Here is a 23120-nt window from a genome sequence, read left to right on the forward strand (position 1 = left end):
TGCTGCTTATTTTGAAGAAGATGGTATTTCTTTATAGTTTTTGGGAAATGCCATGTTGTTTTGGAATGTAAGGGTTGCTTTGGAGAAGGTTATGTGAAGATTTTAGTTGTAAAGTAAGAAGAAAAAAACCCCCAAAAAATACAAAATAACTGGTGTCTGTCAGGAATCTGAAAAAAAACTAAAATAATTGCTCTTTTCAGAGCCCAAAAAACATAGAAATGTCCTGACAGGTTCACTAAACATACATATAAATTCAATTTATAGTAGTCTCCTCAACGCCAAGAAAATGGCACAAACTATCTGAAATAGTTCCTAGGTCTGTATTTTATAATTTTATGTGTCCACCTAAGTCTTCATTGGGATAAATCTTTCCAATCCACCATTTCATACTCTTGTTTAAGAATTTTTTACAAAAGTGAATTTTTATTATTTTTTTGTTATTGCTCACAAGCTAGGTCTATAAATTACCTAGCCCAATTGGCTACAAATTAATTTCAAAGCAAGCACAATCTATACAAAAATGGAACAAATGAGTATCCATATTCATGTGCAGAAACAATTCTTCATGTAAAACAAAATACAATTATTTACACATATTTTTAAAAGAACATTTGGGAAAAAAACCTTTTTCTCGAAACAATCAACACAGTGTAAATATTGGAATTGCTAAGTCCCTTCTTAGAGGTTGAAACCATATATATCTGAATTTTAAATTTTTCAGTTGAATTGAGGGCATTTCCAATTTGCTAGCTAGACTCAAGGTCTACTAGCTGAACTCGGGGTCAGAGCCCACCTCAAAGGGGAAATGGGGCACACTATTCAAATTTACATTCACCACGCTCAGATTTTGATATGTCCGTGGACATGGCGGTAGTCTGTGGACAGCGTGTAATACATACAGGGATTCTGGGGTGGAAAGACATGCAAATGAGAATGAGCAGAGCTAGGGATTGGTCTGTAAGGTTTAGTGGGTGTGTTGTGTAAGAAGAGATTTTGTGAGAATGTCTTTTTCCTGAGAGAAGAACAGATAGCTATAGCTGTGTGTTTTTGAAAACAGATTATCTGGATTTTGGGAGACTCATGGATACATTGGTTGGAGGTGCATGCAGGATGTTGTGGAGTAGCTGCAGGTCTTGGATTCCCTCATGTGAAAGTGCACTGGCATGGAGTACGTGGACTGAAGTGGCTGGACTTGGTACCTCTCTGTGCTACTTTAGAGACAGAGCATTATCCAGACATAATTATAGTTCACTGTGGAGGGAACAGTTTAGGACATGTGTCTGGAATTTCTTTGCAATTTGCAATGAAAGAAGGACTTGAGAAGGTCATGGACATGTTTCCAAATTCCCAAGTAATTTTTTCTCGTATTGTGGCTGCGTTCTTCTTCATTTGGTCCACAAATGGAGAAAGCGAGGCGGAATGTCAATGAGGCTGTTTGTGCCTTTCTAAGAGATGTTGGCATGTCCTCTTTTCACAATGAAAATATGATGTTTCGTAGCACATACATTTTTCGTAGAGATGGAGTCCATCTTGCATATGCTGGCAATCAGATTTTTCTGAGAAATGTACAAAAGGCATTGCAAACTTTTTTTGAATTACAGTCATCTATTTTGCAGTAGATGTTGACGAATCCAAGTTTTACAAACACACAAAAACACCACCAAAAGGCTCTTTTCAGAGCCACCACTTCCTCCCAGAGAAAAGTGCATTGGTTTTGCTAGGGCAGCACCGTAAAATTGTATCTGTCCTAGGACTGTCTGCAGACTTTCAAAAAAAAATGCACGGGGCCCTGCACTGTTTATTTGACTCTTCTATTTTTAAACTGTGAAAGGCGGCTCTGAAAAGAGCCTTTTTTTGGAGATTTTTGTTGCTTTATATTTATTTTGCTTTTTTACACATGACACACTAGGAGAGGAGGGGAGAGGAGGGTAAGAAAGGGACACCAACCACGGGGATAAGAAAGGGCAGGTGGAGAGAGGAAGATGTAGGGTGGGCCTTATTTAGGTAGGTAGCAGGTCTTCTGGTGGTCCGTGAGCGTAGTCTCGAAAGCACTTCGAAGACTCTTCCCCCTGCAGAGTACTGCATCGCAGTACATACACAATATTGTGAACTTCGAAAGGTAAGGGTCAACAGCATCACAAATGGCCTGTGAAGCAGCTGAAGGGATGTGCTCTCCCACAGGAGTGTCTCTTGTGGTGAGAGGAGCGGAAACGGATGATGCTGTAGAGGAACTCAACCTACTACGTTTATCACAAGGTACAACTGTGCGAATGTCCACACTGTGGAACAACATTAGGTGTCGCTTCATGGATGTCGTACCAAAGCTGTACGAACCACGTCTCCCACGACTCAGCAATATATTGCACTTTTTGCAGGTGACCTTGGTCGCACATGCTTTCGGTACATTACCATAAACGGTAAACAACTACCACACCCAAGACTCCCGGCGAGTGCTAGTAGTAGGGAGTTCCTCGACCTCATTCTCTTCATCCTCTTCATCCTCCTTCTCTACATCTTCAAGCGTGTTCCGCTCTGCAGGCCATTGGGGAGGTGGTGGTGGTGTAGGGTTTGGGGGTGGTGATGAGGCAGATGTAGCAACAGCAGCCGTGGATGCCATCAGGGTTGATGAGTCAATCTCAGCAAGAGCCGAAAAGGCAGCAAACATCAATCTGCAATAGCCAGAAGTACAATGAAGATCAGCTCTGATGTGTGGCCTTTTATAGGGGTGGAGGAGTGCGCCTCGCGCACATATCGAACACTCAAAAGCGTTCAAAAACTTACAAAAAGTATGTGGAAAGCCAGGGTCATTGTCTGGGATATGTGAAATGGTGAATTTTTACTGTAAAATAATTTGGATTGTCTGAATAAGTTCTTTTAAAATGTTGGGGAACTGGACAAAGTCTGCAAATTAGGATACACGCTCAGCATGGCTGCGGTCATATGATGACGTCGGGAACATGTCCATGAAGGGAATGGGTGTCCGCAGGACATCAAATGCACGCAGGTTGTGCGCATGCGCGCGGGTGTTCTACGGACAGTGTTCGGGTCCTGAAACTAATTAAAAGTGCGACACAAGTGAGACGGACAGTTACGGACATGTGCGATGTTTGCAGGATTTACGGGTGTGGTGCGCATGTGCATAGATGGTGTGCAGACTGTATGGCCAGGTATAGTGTCCTTAGGACACCTCAATTTTGTTTGACTACGGACATCCAGGACACCGCGTGTGTTCTATGAACAGTTGCATCATGGTTGCGAACTATACAGACAGGTATAGTGTCCTTAGGACGCCCTCATTTTGTTTATTTACGGATATCCCGGACACCTGGTGTGTTCTAAGAACAGTTACATCTTGGTTGCGAATGGTACGGGCAGGTGTGGTGTCCTTAGGACATCCACATTTTGTTAATTACGGACAGGCCGGACAGGCGCGCTGTCCGTGGACATTTTAACTGTTTTAAAAAAAAAATAAGACACAAAGAATATTATTAAAAGAAACATAACATTTTTTTATTATATACATATACACAATTTATGAAAGAGAGGGCGAAGCAGAAACTGATACAAATATAGGGGAATTAGGGGTTTGGAGAGGATGGATGAGAGGGGATGAAGGGATGGAAGTTTCATCAAAACGTTTATCTTGGTGTTGAGGGTTTGGGGATAGTTCACTGGGACATAGAGAGGGGGGACAACTACAGATGGGACAATTGTATCTAATTTTTCCTTTGATGTGTTCCTCCACAAACTGTTTCAAAACATTGAAATTTCCTTGAGCATGTCTATTTTCTGTTCCATGCATTGCAGGGTCTTTTCCAATGTGTCTTTTGGTGGAATATTTTCAATGTTTGTATGGTCTGTTAAAAATAAATATATATATATGTTAAGTACACATAAAGTAATGATTATTTATGTGCTTATATAGAGAAGTGTCTACCATTATTATCACTGTCTTCCTCACGTGGAAAATGTTCTTCGAGCCACTCAAAAGTACTGCACATTTCTGTGTGGAAAACAAAAATATATTAATTGTAGTGTACCTAATACAAAAAGTTTAGAAATATATAAGAAAAATTAAATTTACTTACTAGTTTCTGGCAAGTTGTATTCGTGGTACTGTGTAGGTCTACTGTCGCTCCTAGCTCTGCAGTTTCTGTGAGGTAATTATGTGGGAGGCATACCTTTTTTGTTTTGGTATATTGCATTTTATTACATATGGTATTTAAATGGATGGTTGATGTGTTAGATATGTAGGTTTCACTGCTTATTTATTATTACATGTAATGTGTTTATGTGCTGCTTTTTGAACTTGTGCAGTGTTTATATGGTATGATAGAACAATTTCAGATACCCCCTGAGTGTTTGGGTAGTGTTGATGTCGTCCGCGACCGTCCGCGGACATACGCACAGTCCACCGGCATCAAAATCATTAGCGGGGTTTGAGTATGTGCTCAGTGAAAAAACTTTGTTAAAGGGACATTATGGTTCCAAGTAAAACCGAAAACCCCCTGAAATTCGCCAGTTATGGTAAGCTAAGCAACCATAACTCGCGCCACCACCGTGCACTGCTAAGACTAACACCCACAACATCAAAGATGACATCACAAATGTCATTGATGACATCACTGATGACATCACATGTCTGTCTCCCTCTTTTTTCCTTTACTGACATATCTAGGCCACATGGTTTTCTTCAGTAACAGTCAGGAACTAAAAATTGTAAATGTACTATATTTGTAAACTTATCCTTCAATTATGTTCTTACAGTAATTCCCTTAGGGTCCAGTCATATCATATGAAACATATACATATGGGAAGACACAAGCTTGAAAGACAGCAATCCTTTCTGTGCATGAAGATAATCAGTAGAGTTATCAGCACTTTCTGATAGTTCTGTTGTTTTTTTATTACTGTACTTTCCCTGTATATGCTCACATTTGTATACATTGTACTCACACTACTTTCCTTAGGGTCCATTCACATCATGTGATACATATACATAGGGTAAATAGCAGCTTTGAAACAGAGCAATCATTTATTTGCATAAAGATAATCAGTTAGGTTATGAATTGTTTCTGCTAGTACTTCTGCTTTTTTGCTTACTTCACGTTCCCTGTATATACCCATTTTTGTATGTGTTATTGTGTCTTTGTGTTTTGTCTGTAATGATGCAATTATGTAATACATGGGTTTTATTAGCTACTTGTTACATATTTCACAGTAAACAAAACTCTAATAAGAAAACAGTTATCATTTTATTATTCAACATATCAACATTATGAATATTATACCTTCATGTATGCTGTACACAATGCCTATGTTTCTTCATGAGTAGCTTAGTATACTGGATAGAATTTCATAATATAATGCTATTTATATCAATGCATTGCTTAATGCACTAATTAGCTCATGATATGTATTCCAATGATCCTTGACACTTTTTTCTCAACATTATAATAACAATCCCTTGTACAGACATTTCATGAAAAGTAAATGCACATGTGATGTCATCATTGCAGTCATCCATGACATTTGTGATGTCATCTTTGATGTTGTGTTAGTCTTAGCAGTGCACTTGGTGGCGCGAGTTATGGTTGCTTAGCTTACCATAACTGGCAAATTTCAGGTTTTTTTTGGTTTTACTTGGAACCATAATGTCCCTTTAACAAAGTTTTTTCACTGAATTTCATAGGTTTTTAGTAGCGCAACTTAACCATAACATCCCTTTAACAAAGTTTTTTCACTGAGTTTCATAGGTTTTTAGTAGCGCAACTTAACCATAATGTCCCTTTAAGAAAGTTGTTTTACTGAATTTCATAGGTTTTTAGTAGCGCAACTTAACAATAATATCTCTGACTTTATGTACATGTAACATAGAACATACTGAACCCCCTCTACTGAATTTGATGTCCGCGAACTCTTCTAATGTCCGCGGACATTTGCGGACAACAGCACCACTATCCAAAAAGTCTGAGGGTATGTTTAATTGTTATATCATAACATATGAACATTTTACAAATGCACAAACCAGCACACATACACATTATATGTAGTAATAAATAAGAAGTGTAACCCATATATGTAACACATTAACCATTCATTTAAATACAATATGTTCTAAAATGGAATATACCAAAAGAAGAAAGATAGTCTTCCAACATGATTATTTCACAGAAACTCCACAACTAAGAGCAACAGCAGATCTACAGACCAGTAAGAACACACTTTACCAGAAGCTAGTAAGTGTACTGCATTTTACTCATATATTTGTAAACTTTCTGTATTAGATACAAAAAAAGTGATATTATGTTTTTTTTCTCACAGAAATGTCTAGTACTCTGGAGTGGCTAGAGGAGAATTTCCCACGTGAGAAATGTCTGAAGATAGTGAACCTAATGGTAGACACTTTACTATATAAACCAATTAATACATATTATTTTATATACATTTAACATATACATTTTTTTTTGTACAGACCATACAAAAATTGAAAATACTAAAGAAAAAGAAGTATTGGATAAGACTCTCCAGGACATAGAAGAAAAAATGGACCTACTCATGGCACATTTTAACAATTTAAAAAGCTTTGTGGAGGATCACTTGAAACAAACAACTACATACCATTGTCCCACATGTACCTGTCCCCCTCACCATATCCCTGTCAATTATCCCCAAACCCTGAACCAAAACGTTTTGATGAGACTTCCATCCCTTCTTCACCTCATATTAATCCTATTGAAACCCCCAATTCTCCTGTTTTTGTTTCAGTTTCTGCCTCACCTTGTCTGTCATAAATGTAACATCCATATAAAATAAAGTAAAATTATTATATTGTGTCCTAATTCATTTCTTGTCTTTTTTTAAAAAGCAGTTCAGGTGTCCGCGGACAGCGTGGGTGTCCGGAATGTCCGTAAAGAAACGAAAATGGGAACATCCTAAGGATACTATATCTGTCCGTAATGTTCTCATGAAAGTTGAAACTGTTCTAAGAACACAGCTGGTGTTCGGGATGTCCGCAATCAAACTACCACATGCGGTGTCCTGAAATGTTCGTCAATAAGCAAAATGGAGGTGTCCTGAGGATGCTAGACCTGTCCGTATTGATCGCAGGTGAGTTGAAACTGTTCTAAGAACACAGGCAGTATCCTGAAATGTTTGTAAATAAACTAAATGGGGGTGTCCTAAGGACGGTATACTTGTCCGTATCGTTCGGAGGCAAGCTGAAACTGTCCTAAGAACACACCCGGTGTCCTGAAATGTTTGTCAATAAACAAAATGGGGGTGTCCTGAGGACGCTAGACCTGTCCGTATTGTTTGCAGGCAAGTTGAAACTGTTCTAGGAACACACACAGTGTCCTGAAATGTTCGTAAATAACCAAAATGGGTGTGTCCTGAGGACGCTATGCCTGTCCGTATTGTTCAGAGGCAAACGGAAACTGTCCTAAGACCAAACGCTGTGTCCTGAAATGTTCGTAAATAAACAAAATGGGAGTGTCCTGAGGACGCTAGATCTGTCCGTATTCTTTGCAGGCGAGTTGAAACTGTTCTTAGAACACACACAGTATCCTGAAATGTTCGTAAATAAACAAAATGGGGGTGTCCTAAGGACGTTATACCTGTCCGTATTGTTCGGTGGCAAGCTGAAACTGTCCTAAGAACACACACACAGTGTCCTAAAATATTCATAAATAAACAAAATCGGGGTGTCCTGAGGATTCTATGCCTGTCCGTATTGTTCGCAAGCAAGTTGAAACTGTTCTAAGAAAAAATGCCTGTCCGTAACTGTTCGTTTCACTTGTGACGCACTTTTAATTAGTTTCAGGACCCAAACAGTGTCAGTAGAACACCAACGCACATGCGCAAAACAGTTTCACTGCATTTGATGTCCTGCAGACACCCGCTCCCTTCGTGGACATGTTCGCAAAGCTATCATATGACCGCACCCACGCTGAGTGTGTGTTCTGACTGCGAACACTGTTCGTGTCCCCGAACAATTTAAAACCACCTTTTCAAGAAATCCACAATATTTTTCAATAATAACTCACCATAGCACAAGTCCAACATAGTAATCCTGAGTTTCTACATACTTTTTGTGACTTTTTGAACCTTTTTTTGGTGTTCGATCTGTCCGCGGACAGTGCGCATGTCCGCAAACCGCGCACAAGCACCCCTATAAAAGGCCACACCCTAGAGCTCATTCTCATTGTGTTTCTGGCTATCTTACAGAACACAGTGGCCCTCATTACGACCCTTGCGGAAATCAACCGACCGGACCGCCATAGCGTAAATAGCGTTTCCGCCATTGCACGATGGAGCAAAGTGCGGCTCATTCCGACCCATCGGGCACGAGCACCACGCCATGGCGGAAGTGCAAAGTCCGCGATGGCGGAAATGACCCCAAAACGGCCCACACCGCCGCCGTACGGCGCCCTAGGTGCAATACCGCCACCCATCTTAGCGGACACCGCAGTGAGCGCCAACCGGAAAGTACGGTGACCGTAAATATACGAAACAGAAGTAAAAGCATGGTCCCGGAACGGGAAACATCACGCCGTACACCTATAAAACCACAAAATCCATACAACCATAAAAAATACCACCCTGAGACACATCCCAACCCGTCATCCACCCTAGTGAAACCAAGAAAAATGGGAAAAGTAGCGAAGAAAGCGTGCGACCACAAGCGGCAGGTCCACTTCTCCCGTGAGGAACTCACGGTGCTCACGGAGACCCTCCAGGAGAATGCTGCCGTCGTCTTCTCCACGCAAATGACCAGGACGGCACTTGCGAACAAGAAGGCCATATGGGCCCTGGTGGCACAGCGTGTAAGTGCGGTGGGGACCGCACCCCGCAACCCACAGCAATGCAGAAAGCGATGGGACGACCTGCGGATACGCGTCCGTAGCATACTGTCTGCCAACCGCAACATTGCCACAGCTACCGGGGGAGGATCGGAATCACCCATCAAGTTGACCCCCTGGGAAGAAATCTGTGCCTCCACCATTGGAATGGAGAGCATAGAGGGAGTCGGAGGGATGGAGAAAGGAGTGCAGACATCCGAAGATTCAGGTAGGTGTCCCAAATAAAACAATGCCAAAACCACAATGTCCAATCATGTGAAGTACCACGTGCCCACATAGTGCAACAGGAACACATGTCCAGGAGAACGTCCACATACATAGGCCTGATAGCACACTTTAAAACTCACATCAAATACATAAATAATTAAAAATCCTAAAAACACCCTCTACACGTGCAGCAGGCACACCCTAACTGCAGGCTGCCAAACAACTGCACCCTCACTCCACACACAAATGAAACCACCTCCAAGGCCCCGACCCAAATCACCCTCAGGTACCACCCCAATGCATGTGATACATTGCCATTCCAATTCCCACAGACCCATTAATAACGCTCGCCCTCCTTTACTCCACCACAGGGTCCGATCCAAACGACGAGCTCCAGGACACCCCTACCAGCACACCTGCAAAGAGGGCCAAGACCAACGGCCAAAGACCCTCCACCTCAGCTGCACGGATCAAGACACGGCAGCAGCACAAATCAAGTGACAGCACACAGGAGGGAACTCCAACAGGCACCCCAGCAGCCAGCATGCCCACAACACCACCACCACAGGTCCCCCCAATGGATGCCACAGTAGGCACTGCTTCTGGTGGCAGCAGCACCATAGGTGATACTGCATTAATGGCAGCATGCTCCGACACAGAAAACGGGGATGTCGAAGTTAGATCCATCCATGACCTGTCTCAATCCCCCTGTCTGTTCCATCCCGTACACCATGAGGATACCACGCAGGGGCACCCACAAGACGACGACTGGCCATCCCCCACAAGCCCTGTGGCAAGGCAACATGAGGTGATCAGCCCCTCTGTGACGCCACCGCAAATGGCCATGGCCCAGCAGAGGCAACAGTCCCTCGACCAGTTAATCGTGCAACAGCAGCAACTGGCCACGCTCCTCAAGGACCATGCCGATGAATGTGGGGGCACTAAGGCAGACATAGAAACATCAACTGAGACACTGAGGGCAGAAATGGAGAGAAGTACAGAGACACTAAGGGCACAAATGGAGAGTAGCACCGAGAGCCTGAGAGTACAAATGGAGAGTAGCACCGAGAGCCTGAGAGTACAAATGGAGAGAAGCACCGAGAGCCTGAGGGGGGAACTGCATGCGACGTCCAAAGACGTATGTGCCGAATTTGCCGCAGTGCGCCGTGTGCTCACTGAGCTCTCACAAACCCTTAGGGACATGCATGGACGTGAGCAGGCAGAGACATCATCCGTTGCAAGTTCCGTCCAGGGCAGCCCCCAACGTAGATCTGGGAGGAACCTGCGCTCCACAGGCAGGGGTGCCCCTGATACCCGCAGAGGGGGCTTGCAATAGCGACAGCCCACTGACAATGAGCATCTTTGGACACTGGTGTTCGGGGGGGAGGTAGGAGGGTGGAGGGGGTGTGTTGGGCTCACTTGGGTGGCGGTTCGATAGGGTGTTTAACATGATATCACATATGCCATAAACAATGCACGATCATGCAATGAGATGTGTGGACATTGATCTTTGTGTACGAGGCCATTATAGGCGTACAGTCCATATTGTGCATGTCCCAGACACACACAGTGCCACGAGTCCCGTGTCCATGTATCAGCCACCAGGCGTGAGTGCTAGAAGCATGCATCTATGAGATGCTGACGAATGTCACGGCCCTCCTGTGCCTCGCAGACTCCTTGAGGTGCTGCCACATCCCCACCCTCATCATGACCATCATCAGGTGCTTGCAGTTCTGCGTCAGGGGGCATGGGCACATTTCTACGTACGCACATGTTGTGGAGCATGACACATGCCATGACCATCTTTGCAACCTTCACATGGCGGTACAGGAGTGCCCCGCCAGACCTGCTGAGGCAGCGGAAACGAGTCTTCAGTAGGCCGAATGCCTGTTCTATGACTACACGGGTACGTGAGTGGGCATGGTTGTAGTCCTCCTCATGCTGGTCCCGTGGGTTCCGGACTGGTGTGAGGAGCCATCTCTTCAGTGGATACCCGGCATCACCTGTATGTGGACAGGAAAGGAATATTGAGGAATGCCATTGCTACGTACGCACCCCCCCCTTCCTGCCAGGTCATTGCCGCATCACATACCCCACATCATCATGCATGAAATGAGACTCACCGAGTAGCCAGGATCTGTTCCCTGCGTGTCGCTCCATGTAGCGTGGTATAGTAGAGTTCCTCAAGACCATAGGATCATGGGTTGATCCAGGGAATCTGGCACAACAATGTGTAATGATCCTGTTGGAGTCACACACCATTTGTACATTCAGGGAATGAAATTGTTTTCGGTTGCGGTACTGGGCCTCCATGGCATGTGGGACGACCAATTCCACATGGGTGCAGTCGATGGCACCAATGCAACCCGGTATGCCGGCAAGTGCATGGAATCCCACTTTTGTGTTCGTAATTTCCTGCTCCGAGCATGGTAGAGAGATGTAGTCGTCTGCGTGCTTCAGCAGGGCATCGAGCACTTGCAATAGTGTCCGTGAGAACAGTGGCTGTGATATGCCATGCACCTGTCCGACTGTGTGCTGGTAGGTGCCTGTGGCCAGGAAGTGTAGTACAGACACCACCTTCAGTAGGGGTGGGATGGCGGTTGGGCTATCTATCATGCTGACAAGGTCAGCCTGTGTCATGTCCACAATGGCGGTTATGGTGTCCCGGTCCAAACGGTAGAGGGTGTGGATCTGCTCATCAGTGAGGTTGAACGGATGTGCTCGGAGGCGTGGGATTGCGGGCTGCCTGCGTGGTGGTAGTGGCTGTGCTGGCGGCCCTTGCTGGCCCTGCCTTGCCCTCCTCCTCCTCCTGCGTCTCCGCCGTGCGGCCGGTAGTAGTTGGTGTTCGTCTTCTTCTTGAAGTTGGAGTACTTGCAGTGCTATCAGGTCCCCCAGGGCCAACATGGCTAGTCCTGCCGGTAGCATTTCGGAGTGGGTGTGGTTGTGGGAGGAGACTGGGTGTGCAATTTATGTGTTTTCAGGCTGTATGGCCTCCACCTGTGGTGATTCATTCCACCTGTGCAAGCTGCACTCCCCTTTGGGCGAGCACGTCCCGCACACAACGCTGCAATTCGACGAATGGCATCTTGCTATTGCAATCATGTATTTGTACCCGATGGCAGTGTAACATTGGTTGATATGTTCATTCGGCTATGGTCCCATTGTTTCACATACAATCTTTGCAGTCGCGAACAGACTTGTGAAGGGTCAGTGGAACGTAGTACTCGAGTAACGGTGGACCCTCATGCAACACTGTACCGAGCTTCACCGACGGGCGGGGCGTTCCATTTGTGAGTGAAGGCAGTTGCCATTTTCACACACAGCCGCACTAGATGGATTAATTTGTGGTTTCAAGCGGCCACAGATGCCTTTTCGACGTGATGTTGCAAATGAGGAATTCGAAGGGCGGCGCTTTCGGTTTTCAGCTAGCGGCGAGGAGATGCCCACAGGTCTGACTGCAAATATAACGTTCTATTGTTCAATGTCCTTGGGACAGGGGCCATGGCGAGGATGCAATGATTGATATGAATAGTATGGGATGCGCAATAGCGACGTGGGCGATGAGGCCGGACGTTCCCAAATACATGTTACTTCACAACACTGGAATAACGGGCTGGGGCACGGTGGATTTTGCAGGCTGCATAACGAACAGACTCAATGGAAATTTCACATGTTATGTGAGTATGGAAACAGGCGTTTTCATTACGGGATGAGGGTATGATGTATGGATGCATGGACAGATGATTTGATACAGAGTTTGCCATGTACAGGGCTTCTTGGAATCTATCCGCCTCCCCTGCGCTATGTGATGCAGGGCTGCCATAGTGGGGCCATCGTCTATCTGGCCTTGTTGAGCCCTCCCTGTCTCGACGCGCCTTCAGACACTTGTGTCTATGCACGTTACCAATCCCATCTGATGGATTCTGTTTTAACAGACGCATGCACAGGTACACTCGTTTGTGATAGTGTTTTCACCTCGATATAGATAGTTATGATTCGCAAGTGGTTTTTGGGTGGTGATGATCCTTTGGAGTGGGCTAGCATGCATATGGCTGTGGATTTGGTGTGATCATTGAAGTGAGTAATTCAAATGTAGTTCTGATGGCCATACTATTCTTTTTCATTTCATTTGGTTGACAGGGATCTCCTCCCCTTTTGCCACTGCCATCTGTATGCCACTCCTGCAGATGGATTTTACTCCCGACACCTGCTGCTTCGTGTTAATCAGTGGAGCAGCATTACGATCTTATGGGACGATCGCCAATGGGCCACATGCCCTTACGCAGTACTAGTGGCTAGGAGCAACATTTCGGCCTTTCAGCTGGACTAGTGCCTCCCTATTGGGACGGCCCTGCGGTTCTAGGCGCTTCCATGTTGCCTTTTCGTATGGGAATGTAGCCCCTGTGTACCATGAAGGAACAGGGCGTCACACAAGAAGTAGCTGGTCATTTATTGCGGATGCAGCCCACGATAATGAAATATATTTTGGAGTTCATGGCCTAATGGCTGTATGGGCTTGGTGAATTTGTTGTGCATTAAATTTCTATTCTGATATGAACCGTGTAGCGTTCTTCTTTGCGAGTGATGTGGCATATTCCTATTTGGGGAGCGATGTATTGTGAGGAGATCTGCATTGGGTTCCAGCTTCGGAGTATAGTTGCGTGGTACTGTGCTGGGCGCGTTTGCCTACGGAGCCCAGTGAGGTCAGGGATAAGGGCTGCCATTATGACTGTTTTGATGATGTCATGCTCAGGGGCGGGGGATTAGCTTTTGTGTAACAGATGCCGGTCAGCCAGTTGGATTGGTGGAATGATGTGATTATCGGAATATTGCTGGTCACAGGTGCCTGTGTTTGCGTGCGTTTCTTGGTGGGAGACTGAGGTCATGTCCATTTGTATAGCTTCTGTATTCGTGCCATCTGTGCCCTGCAGCTCCCATTGGGCACTCTTGAGATTCATTTGTTCGTTGGCAGGCATGGATGACTTGTACATTTCACTGGTTGCATTGTGTGACTTCATTGCACCTACGGGTGGTTGTACAATGTGGCCAGGGAGCGGTGTACAAGCACTCAGTAGGGCCGTTTACGGTTGATTCGCGATGCCGTACTTCTCACCATGGCGGAATGGTACTTTCCGCCGTGCTTGATGGCGTTAGGTGCATGTCCGCTTGGGTCGGAATTCGCGTACCGTTGCGCCATGGTGGTAATTACGGTTTGGCATGGCGCGCGCGCGCGTGCTTGGTGCAGTTAGCGTTGGCGTTCACTACGGTGTCGCTAATGGCATCGTACTTTGCGGTGACGGGTCATGATCGCACCGAGCGCTATTCGATGGCGGTATTGCATTTCCGCCATCGTTTTTCGATTTCCGCAAGGGTCGTAATGAGGCCCAGTGCATTTTCCTGCCAACTTTACAGATTTTCATCTGAAACCTGATGGCATCCATGGCTGCAGTACTGCCACCTGGTGCTGCACCTGCCTCAGCACCACTCCCACCCCCTCCACCACCACCACCTCCGCAAGGGCCTGAAAAGGGGAACAGGAGTGAGGATGCAGAGGAGGATGAAGAGGATGACGAGAATGAGGTAGAGGAACTCCCTACTACCAGCACTCAGCGTGAGTCTTGGGTGTGGCGGTTATTTACCATTCATGGTAATGTTCCTAAGGTGCGTGTGAACCGAGTCACCTGCAAAGAGTGCAAAATGGTACTCAGTCGCGGGAGGGCTGGTTCATACAGCTTTGGGACAACTACCATGAAGCGACACCTAAAGTCATTCCACACTGGGGCCATTCGCAAGGTTGCACCTTGCGAGGAGTGTAGTAGATTGACTTCCTCTACTTCATCCTCCGTTTCCGATCATGTCACCACAAGGAACACTCCTGTGGGACAGCGTATTCCTCAAACTGCCTCATAGGCCATACGCAATACTGATGACCCTTACCTTTCGAGGGTTACAGTTCTGTGTATGTACTGCGACGCAGTACTGTGTAGGGGGGAGAGACTTCGAAGTGCTTTTGAGGCTCTGGTCTCAGAGCACGAGAAGGTCTGCTCACTACCCAAGTAAAACCCACTCTACATCTTCCTCTCTCCACCCGCCCTTTCTTATCCCCATGGTTGGTGTCCCCCCTTACCCTCCTTTTCCCTCCTTTCCATGTATAAAAAAAACAAAAAAAATATAAAACAACTAAAATAAAAAAAGGCTCTTTTCAGAGCCGCCTTTCACAGTTCAAAAAGAGAAGTGAAAATAAATGAAGCAGGGCCCTGTGTATTTTTGAAGTCCACGGACAGTCCGCGAACATCTAAAATTTTGGGGTGCTGTCCTATCATAACCATTACAGTTTTGTCTGGGAGGAAGTGGTGGATCTGAAAAGAGCCTTTTGGTGGTGTTTGTGTTTGAAAAATTTGAAATGCTCAACACCTACTACAAAATGGATGCTGTAATTCCAAAAAAGGTCGCAATGCATTTTGTAAATTTCTCAGAAAAATCTGATTGCCAGCATAAGTAAGATGGACTCCATCTCTGCGAAAAATATATGTACTACGCATCATAATATTTTCATTGTGAAAAGAGGACATGCCAAAATCGCTTAGAAAGGCACAAAGCCTTATTGACATTGCGCCTTGCTTTCTCCATTTGTGGACCAAATGAAGAAGAACAAAGCCACATTTGTCTCTGCGCAATCCGTGAAACCATTACTTGAGAATTTGGAAACATGTCCATGACCTTCCCAAGTCCTTCTTTCATTGCAAATTGCAAAGAAATTCCAGACACATGTCCTAAACTGTTCCCTCCACAATGAATTACAATTATGTCTGGATGTTGCTCTCTCTCCAAAGTAGCACAGAGAGGTAGCAAGTCCAACCACTTCGTTCCACGTACTCCATGCCAGTGCACTTCCACATGTGGGAATTCAAGATCTACAGCTACTCCACAGCTTTCTGCATGCACCTTCAACCAATGTATCCACGAGTCTCCCAAAATCCAAACAATCTGTTTTCTGAAACACACAGCCATAGCTATCTGTTCTTTTCTCAGCAAAAAGAGTACCTGAGAAACTCTCTCCTGGCACAACACACCCACTAAACTTTACTGACCAATCTCTTGCTCTGCTCATTCTCATTTGCATGCCTCCCCACCCCAAAATCCCCGGATGTAACACGCAATGTCCCCGGACCACCGCCATGCCCGCGGACATATCGTAACATGGACAGTTCTTCTACCATTTTAATTTCACTTTCTGTGCCATTCCCTCATTGGATATGGCTAAGAAGTCACACGACCATCCACCAATCACACCCAAGACTTCTACATCTAACTGCATCATCATAGATCAGCACTTCAAATGTACTGTTAATCTCTCTGAGTACAAGTGTCATATCATTGGAAAGCACCTTCTACAAGAAATACTGTACAAGTCTCCAAGATTTCTACCTGCAGCTGCATGTATATCCATATGCATGAACACAAACTACAGGTATGCATATTTTCTGTATAGTACATGTACAATTCTCATAGATTCATATAAACAGATTAACTGACTTTTAGCTTGTATAATCTATAAAATGAATTTACTGTCATGTTTTCCATCTCCTATAATCAACTGTCACTTCCAAACCTATCTGCTATTTAATTTCTTTTTACACACACATTTTCAAAGCATGTTGAACTAACATATTTAAAGTACAATATAAAGAGTTGACATACTCAAACGAAATTGCATGCACACAGTATGTTCAAATATCAAACAACAATACTTGTACAAAAACATAAAAATATATTTATTTATTTATATTTATATAGCGCGCAAGCAGCCCATGGCATTGAGGCACTGTTACTTGCAAGAGCTTAGTTACAGGAATAGTGGCATTCAGTGATACATTATGAATTCCACAAGGCATAGAACAGATATTTTGGTTGGTACAGTTAGTCATTACAATATAGTTTATGCATTAAGAACATATGATATGTATTCAACTGGTGCGACGCATCTTATGTGAATAAGATAGTTTTCATGATTTTGAGGAAGGCGCTGAGGGTCAATGTCAATTAAAGAAATGAATGTCTAAATTAAAAACAGTGCTGTGTACAAACAAAATTACTAATTTGTTTCCTTTACAATTGCAGTGAAGACCATTCTCCTGAAAAGAAGCAGCCGAATTTGAAGTACAAAGAACAACTAAGAAGAAACCTGCTCATTCCAGAAAAAAAGTAAGTTGAATACCACCATAATATTTGTACTATTACTCAAACTGTAAGGTTAATTCATGCTATTTCTGTGCCTAAAAATAGAGATTGTGCACCATTTTGTCCACAATTCCCCATTTCTTAAACAGAGATGTACAGGCAGAATGGCACACAAATTGCTATTTGTCGACACACAAATGACCCAAATCAGTCCTTAGAATTTTGATATTATAGAACAAACAACTGTTTTAATTGTATACCATTAGATTTACTATTTGTACTTCTCCACACCATTAGCTTACTTTCTACTGTCATCTGAACCCCCGTTTAGTAGCACATAAATTCAAGAACACCCATCCCAACTAGTTGTAGTTGCCCAATGCACAATCACACACCATTACATATATCTTTATCATTTTACTCAGACACTCATGCACACAGCACACATACATTGCAGAACACCCCAACCCATACCTTCTTTATTTTTTTCAACAGACCCTAAAGAATGCCTACCAAAAATCAAGTCCATAGAAAGCAATCCAGAAGCAGAGCAAATGAAAATAGAAGTGTCTAAAATAAGCATCCATCTCTAGCAGAATTTGTATAAAAAGTTCAAACAAAACAGCTAATACAGTCATTTAGCGAAACAAAGCAAGCTTCAAGTGCAGAAACTTTGCCTCCTCTATCAAAATGTAAAATGAACCAGAAAACAATTAACAAAAATTCAGCTACCACTACAGATAAAACTGGTCCTATAAATCTTGATATAGTGCAAAGTAAGCATACCAAAAAAAGTATTTTCGCAAAAATGTTCCGTCACAGAGTCCTTCAAAATCTTATAAAAACAGGAGAGAAATCAGGCAAAACCCTTAAAACCATTGTAGGAAATTAATCTTAGAAGTGTTGATAGACAGTGCAATCCTTCTCAAAAGAAAGTTATTTATTTTAGTGTTAAGCAAAATGAAACCACTAACAAAACTAATGACTAAATAAAAAAAAAATACTTCTCAATAAACAAAGGGGCCGATTCATGGAACAAACGTGCGCCGAAAATCTTGGCGCAAGCAGGCGCAAGCAGGCGCAAGCGCAAAAAAAAAGGCGCACGCGCACGCGTGCGATTCATGGAAGTCCCTGCGCGTGTTTACCTCGGGATGTGCGCCAAACCCGTGCATGGCGCACAAGTCACTGCAACATCCCGAAAGGCATGCGCGATGCGCACAGTGAAAGCGCACAACCTCGACGCATACACCAGAAAGTGGGCGGAACACGGGGCGTAAAGCGCGGAATGGGGAACAACGCGCAAAAATAAGGGCGTAACTGGGGATGTACGGCAGGGAAGCAGACGGAACGCTCACATGCATTCGAACCACACGTATTCATGGAATCGAATAGGGCAAAGCCACGCACAGCAAAAGACACGCACAAGCCGAAACACGTCCGCCACACGAAGGCAGGCGGTAGAGTCCCTGCGCATTACAAAAGTGGCAACATACAGCAATTGGGCCTGTGCGAGCGGGGCACGTGTATTTCGGGGGTGCGCGGGAAGTTACACACGCGATTGAGCGGGGTACGTGTATTTCGGGGGTGCGCGGGAAGTTACACACGCGATTGAGCGGGGTACGTGTATTTCGGGGTTGCGCGGGAAGTTACACACGCGATTCAGCGGGGTACGTGTATTTCGGATGTGCGCGGGAAGTTACACACGCGATTGAGTGGGGTATGTGTATTTCGGGGGTGCGCGGGAAGTATCACATGCAAAATCAGCAGGGTACGTGTATTTCAGGGGTGCGCGGGAAGTATCACACGCAAAAGCAGCAGGGTACGTGTATTGCAGGGGTGCGCGGGAAGTATCACACGCAAAATCAGCAGGGTACGTGTATTTCAGGGGTGCGCGGGAAGTATCACACGCGATTCCATCAGGGTACGTGTATTACAGGGGTGCGCGGGGAGCACCACACGTGAATTGCACGTGTGGGTCCTCCCAGGTGTTCCCTCTACACCCTCCATTGCCCCTGCAGGTGGCCCACACCACAGGGGCCTACCCTGCACATGTCCTGCAGGCACCCCATTCACCATGGCCATGCCCACCAGCCAACCCACATGTCACCTTGCACCACTGCCCACCAACGCATGTCCCCCTGCACCCCCAGCCACCAGGGGCAGCCTCCACCAGGCCCCCACCCATGTCTCCCATCACCCCCACCCCCCAGCAGTGCAGGGCCAGCCTCCACCAGGCCCCCACTCATGTCTCCCACCACCCCCACCCCCCAGCAGTGCAGGGGCACCCTCCACCAGGCCCCCACTCATGTCTCCCTGCACCCCCACCCCCCAGCCACCAGGGGCAGCCTCCACCAGGCCCCACCCATGTCTCCCACCACCCCCATCCCCCAGCAGTGCAGGGGCAGCCTCCACCAGGCCCCCACTCATGTCTCCCACCACCCCCACCCCCCAGCAGTGCAGGGGCAGCCTCCACCAGGCCCCCACTCATGTCTCCCTGCACCCCCACCCCCCAGCCACCAGGGGCAGCCTCCACCAGGCCCCCACTCATGTCTCCCTGCACCCCCACCCCCAGCAGTGCAGGGGCAGCCTCCACCAGGCCCCCACTCATGTCCCCCTGCACCCCCACCCCCCAGCACTGTGGGGCACCTGCCAGCAGGCCCCCACCCATGTCTCCCACCACCCCCACCCCCCAGCACAGTGGGGCACCTGCCAGCAGGCCCCAACTCATGTCCCCCTGCACCCCCACACCCCAGCAGTTCAGGGTCACCCTCCACCAGGTCCCCACCCATGTCTCCCACCACCCCCACCCCCCAGCAGTGCAGGGGCACCCACCACCAGGCCCCCACCAATGTCACCCAGCACCCCCGCCCCCCAGCCACCAGGGGCAGCCTCCACCAGGCCCCCACCCATGTCTCCCACCACCCCCACCCCCCAGCAGTGCAGGGTCACCCTCCACCAGGCCCCCACCCATGTCTCCCACCACCCCCACCCCCCCACCCCCCAGCACTGTGGGGCACCTGCCAGCAGGCCCCCACTCATGTCCAACTCATGTTCCCCACCACCCCCACCCGCAGCACTGTGGGGCACCTGCCAGCAGGCCCCCACCCATGCCCAACTCATGTTCCCCACCCCCCCACCCCCCAGCACTGTGGGGCACCTGCCAGCAGGCCCCCACTCATGTCCAACTCATGTTGCCCACCCGCCCCCACCCCCCAGCACTGTGGGGCACCTGCCAGCAGGCCCCCACCCATGTCTCCCACCACCCCCACCCCCAGCAGTGCAGGGGCACCCACCACCAGGCCCCCACCCATGTCACCCAGCACCCCCACCCCCCAGCCACCAGGGGCAGCCTCCACCAGGCCCCAACTCATGTCCCCCTGCACCCCCACCCCCCAGCACTGTGGGGCACCTGCCAGCAGGCCCCCACCCATGTCTCCCACCACCCCCACCCCCCAGCAGTGCAGGGGCAGCCTCCACCAGGCCCCCACTCATGTCTCCCACCACCCCCACCCCCCAGCAGTGCAGGGGCAGCCTCCACCAGGACCCCACTCATGTCTCCCACCACCCCTACCCCCCAGCAGTGCAGGGGCAGCCTCCACCAGGCCCCCACTCATGTCTCCCTGCACCCCCACCCCCCAGCCACCAGGGGCAGCCTCCACCAGGCCCCCACTCATGTCCTCTATCACCCCCACCCCCCAGCAGTGCAGGGGCAGCCTCCACCAGGCCCCCACTCATGTCTCCCACCATCCCCACCCCCCAGCAGTGCAGGGGCAGCCTCCACCAGGCCCCCACTCATGTCTCCCACCACCCCCACCCCCCAGCAGTGCAGGGGCAGCCTCCACCAGGCCCCCACTCATGTCTCCCTGCACCCCCACCCCCCAGCAGTGCAGGGGCAGCCTCCACCAGGCCCCCACTCATGTCCCCCTGCACCCCCACCCCCCAGCACTGTGGGGCACCTGCCAGCAGGCCCCTACTCATGTCCAACTCATGTCTCCCATCACTCCCACCCCCCAGCACTGTGGTGCACCCTCCACAAGGCCCCAACTCATGTCCCCCTGCACCCCCACCCCCCAGCACTGTGGGGCACCTGCCAGCAGGCCCCCACCCATGTCTCCCACCACCCCCACCCCCCAGCTCTGTGGGGCACCTGCCAGCAGGCCCCCACTCATGTCCAACTCATGTTCCCCACCCCCCCACCCCCCAGCACTGTGAGGCACCTGCCAGCAGGCCCCCACCCATGTCTCCCACCACCCCCACCCCCCAGCCACCAGGGGCAGCCTCCACCAGGCCCCAACTCATGTCCCCCTGCACCCCCACCCCCCAGCAGTGCAGGGTCACCCTCCACCAGGCCCCCACCCATGTCTCCCACCACCCCCACCCCCCAGCAGTGCAGGGACACCCACCACCAGGCCCCCCCATGTCACCCAGCACCCCCACCCCCCAGCCACCAGGGGCAGCCTCCACCAGGCCCCCACCCATGTCTCCCACCACCCCCACACCCCAGCAGTGCAGGGTCACCCTCCACCAGGCCCCCACCCATGTCTCCCACCACCCCCACCCCCCAGCACTGTGGGGCACCTGCAAGCAGGCCCCCACCCATGTCCAAATCATGTTCCCCACCACCCCCACCCCCCAGCACTGTGGGGCACCTGCCAGCAGGCCCCCACTCATGTCCAACTCATGTTCCCCACCCCCCCACCCCCCAGCACTGTGGGGCACCTGCTAGCAGGCCCCCACTCATGTCCAACTCATGTTCAACACCCCCCCCACCCCCCAGCACAGTGGGGCACCTGCCAGCAGGCCCCCACCCATGTCCAACTCATGTCTCCCATCACCCCCACCCCCCAGCACTGTGGTGCACCCTCCACCAGGCCCCAACTCATGTCCCCCTGCACCCCCACCCCCCAGCACTGTGGGGCACCTGCCAGCAGGCCCCCACCCATGTCTCCCACCACCCCCACCCCCCAGCACTGTGGGGCACCTGCCAGCAGGCACCCACAAATGTCCAACTCATGTTCCCCACCCCCCCACCCCCCAGCACTGTGGGGCACCTGCCAGCAGGCCCCCAACCATGTCTCACACCACCCCCACCCCCCAGCCACCATGGGCAGCCTCCACCAGGCCCCAACTCATGTCCCCCTGCACCCCCACCCCCCAGCAGTGCAGGGTCACCCTCCACCAGGCCCCCACCCATGTCTCCCACCACCCCACCCCCCAGCAGTGCAGGGGCACCCACCACCAGGCCCCCACCCATGTCACCCAGCCCCCCCCCCAGCCATCAGGGGCAGCCTCCACCAGGCCCCCACCCATGTCTCCCACCACCCCCACCCCCCAGCAGTGCAAGGTCACCCTCCACCAGGCCCCCACCCATGTCTCCCACCACCCCCCAGCACTGTGGAGCACCTGCCAGCAGGCCCCCACCCATGTCCAACTCATGTTCCCCACCCCCCCACCCCCCAGCACTGTGGGGCACCTGCCAGCAGGCCCCACCCATGTCCAACTCATGTTCCCCAACCCTCCCACCCCCCAGCACTGTGGGGCACCTGCCACCAGGCCCCCACTCATGTCCAACTCATGTTCCCCACCCCCCCACTCCCCAGCACTGTGGGGCACCTGTCAGCAGGCCCCCACCCATGTCTCCCACCACCCCCACCCCCCAGCAGTGCAGGGGCACCCACCACCAGGCCCCCACCCGTGTCACCCAGCACCCCCACCCCCCAGCCACCAGGGGCAGCCTCCACCAGGCCCCAACTCATGTCCCCCTGTACCCCCACACCCCAGCACTGTGGGGCACCTGCCAGCAGGCCCCCACCCATGTCTCCCACCACCCCCACCCCCCAGCAGTGCAGGGGCAGCCTCCACCAGGCCACC

The sequence above is a fragment of the Ambystoma mexicanum genome, chromosome 4q (assembly GCF_040938575.1).
Source record: "Ambystoma mexicanum isolate Mex_15411 chromosome 4q, UKY_AmexF1_1, whole genome shotgun sequence".
Taxonomy (NCBI): Eukaryota; Metazoa; Chordata; class Amphibia; order Caudata; family Ambystomatidae; genus Ambystoma; species Ambystoma mexicanum.